This window comes from Corvus brachyrhynchos, unplaced genomic scaffold (assembly GCF_000691975.1).
Source record: "Corvus brachyrhynchos isolate BGI_N302 unplaced genomic scaffold, ASM69197v1 scaffold225, whole genome shotgun sequence".
Lineage (NCBI taxonomy): Eukaryota > Metazoa > Chordata > Aves > Passeriformes > Corvidae > Corvus > Corvus brachyrhynchos.
In genome coordinates this window covers 12,411-15,350 of record NW_008238351.1, presented here as the reverse complement: position 1 = coordinate 15,350, position 2,940 = coordinate 12,411, and the positions used below count along the sequence as shown (strand labels likewise).

At 45.5% G+C, this 2,940-nt stretch overlaps 1 protein-coding gene across 1 annotated transcript in view; it reads right to left on the bottom strand.

The window, feature by feature from the left end:
* Nucleotides 1-2,940, bottom strand: part of LOC103616361 (mothers against decapentaplegic homolog 7) — a gene marked incomplete at its 5' end in the record, with an annotated part of 50,443 nt that overhangs the window by 39,338 nt on the left and 8,165 nt on the right. The gene's annotated exons all lie outside the window — the stretch shown is intronic.

Below are 2,940 nucleotides of genomic sequence, written 5' to 3'. Positions count from 1 at the left end.
AGGAAAAACGCTCCCCATCCATCCCCCTGGCCTCACTGCTCCCCCTCCCACATCCTCCAGTGCCTCTGGTATCCATCAATGAAACTGCTTTCAGCCTCCAGACGGAGATTGAGACCCCAGTGGTGCCTGGATCTCAGACTCCTGATCATCAAAGGAACCTTGTGGAGAGCTGCAAGGGCACTCGCTTTGATCCCCTTTTTAATGCTCCTCTTGCCATCATTCTCTCAACCCCCCCCCCATGTGATTTCCCTGACAGAATGGCTGTGAACCCCAGGCTGGCCCCGTTCCCAAATTCTCATTGCTGAGAGCAATCTGCCTCACTAAATCCTGCCCTTCCAGCTTCAAGACATTAGAGGTCTACTGGCCTTGAACACCGTTACTACACCAGCATCCACTGCCCATCACTGGTGGCCAAAGCCTATGGTGCTATAGGAAACCACTACCACCATTCACCCATGATGTCTTCTTCCTCAGCCACCTACTCCAGTTTCCAAATCTAGCAAAATTGGCATTTTTTTTCTTTTATTAAAGCCATTCTTTCATCAAGGAGCATCAAGAAGAGTGTACAGCCCTGATCTGGAGAGGATGAGGGATGCTGGATTCTCCAACTGGCATTATGGATCCCCATCTGCCCAAACTAGATAAGACCAAGCCAAAGCACTTGCCACGTACCCTGCCAATAACTCATTAAAGCCCTCTTCAAATACATTCTTCTGCTAACTAAAATATGCAGGAAGGAGTAGAAAAAAGCATGAGAAAATGAGTTTTGGAGCATTGCTGCAAAGTGCATTTATTTTCCTTTCTTGACTGGGTCTTTCCAGTTGGGAATTTTCAGCTCTGCACTTCTGCATGCAGAAGGGAGATGTCAGTAAATCACAGCAAATTAAAAAGAAAATGCTCTTTCATGTGGAAGCATTCAGCTTTGTTTCACGGCTTGGGTAGTTAACTGTATTCCTTCATGACTCAACTATCCTATCAGCTCCTCATAAAATTAAATGGCTACAATTACATTTGGGGAGGAAAAAAGAGCAGGTAATGATCATAAAAGGTTCTGTTTCCAGACTTGATGGGGGAGGAACATTTGATAAGACCAAAAAAAATGCAATCCAATGAAATGATAAAAATATAATAAGTAAAAAAAGCATTTTCAGGGCCAAATGTGCTTTCTTTTGGGAAGGAAGCTCTACTGAGGAGCTGGAGGTCCCCTTCCCAGGGGCCTTCAGGAGGCGCCCAGAACAAGCCAAGTTATTTCCTGCAGCCCAAGCCCCCACCTCCCACCTTCCCTTTGAGAGCAGAGCAGCCAGACAAGATGCTATCAATAGGTTGACCCTTATAGAAAACCCCCTTTTAAAAGCGAGTACTTCCTCTGCTTATTTCATGTGGTATCCTGAGGAACTGAACTCTCTCCTCCCCTTTGCAATGAGTATATTTCAGAAGGAAAAAGAAAATAAAATCTAACAACATCCTTATTTTATTGTTTTGCTTCTTGTCTTTTTTCTTTTTACAGTCTCTTTTTTTTAAATTCCCCAAAGCTATAGGCTCCAATAACAACAACAAAAAAAACCTCAAAAACCAAAAGTCTTCTGTATTAAAAAAAAAGGTGACAAGTTTCTCTGTTCCCTCTCCCCCTTCCTTTGATTAATTCTCATTAGGGCCTTTGAGCAAACAATATGCTCTCCTCTCAAATAACAGACAAGGTATATATTAGACACAAATAAAACCAAACAAGACTCACTTAAAGACATCCACACCAAATGCAATTCCTGAAGAGAGGCGGGGCAGATGCGTACATGCAGTCACCAATGACCTATTTCTGAAATTTGTTTCAGGGTGATGAATAAAGCATAAATCAAGGAAACATCAGCACAAAGGGAAGGACCTTCAAACATTAGTGAGTACATGCAGGTACATGGTTTCAGACACTCTAATCCTGGTAGAGACAGAGCCCACCCACCAACTTGGCCCATCCAGGATGGAAGATGAGGTGCTGAAGACATCACACCTTGGAAAAGGGGTGGGAGTTGGACTAGATGAGCATTAAAGGTCTGTTCCAACCCAAAGCCCAAGAGGGGTGGGGAAACCACCCTCCAAACCTCCATCCCATAACAGCACCTGGAGGCTAAAGGAAATGGCAAACAGGAAAATTATCAAAACCATAGAGTATCTCAAGTTGGAACGAATCCATAAGGATTATTGAGCTCAACTCCTTCTGCAATGTCCTCTGCAAAAAATGGGGTCACCTTTCCTTCCCAGGCACCATTAGCCTCACACATTAGATGCAGGATACTGGTTACCCTACCAGGAGCAAAGCCCAAGCACAACTCTCATCCCAGAGACAAGAGGTGCCACCACCACCAAGTCAAGGAAACCTTGACACCAAATCCTTCTGCAAGGCACAACTGCACCTGTTCGCATAATCCATGTATCTAAACAAATGAGCAGCCAACATCATTTAGCCTTCCCCAACAGGCTTCTTCCTGCCTCCGTCCAAAAATTAATGGAGCATAAGGCTGGAATTCAAAGGAAATATGGGCTTTTGGGGATGGAGAACCTCACCTGGGATTTCAACACATCCTCTGCATGAGAAGTATGTGACTGCTACTGAAATGAAACCCAATTTCCCCTTCAAGCATGCCTTTCTCAACAATGCACAGCATCAACTCCTCAGCATCACTTCGCCTTCTGTTGGGACCCTTGGTCAACTCAACCCGCATCCAAGATCAAGGGTAACGCAGTACTTGTGCTCGAAGCACGAGCTCTGGTGTGCCCCAGGTCATAGAGAGCCCAGCTGCGTTACTTCTGTGCGTCCCAGAAGCGACTTCGGCATCAGGAAAAGGGCTGCTGGCTGAGCTAGCTAGCTGGCTTCTCAGCAGAGGGAACACAGCAGGAGCCGATGGGATCGGCTCTGGTTAGCTCGGAGACAAAGGAAGAGAGAGGCTG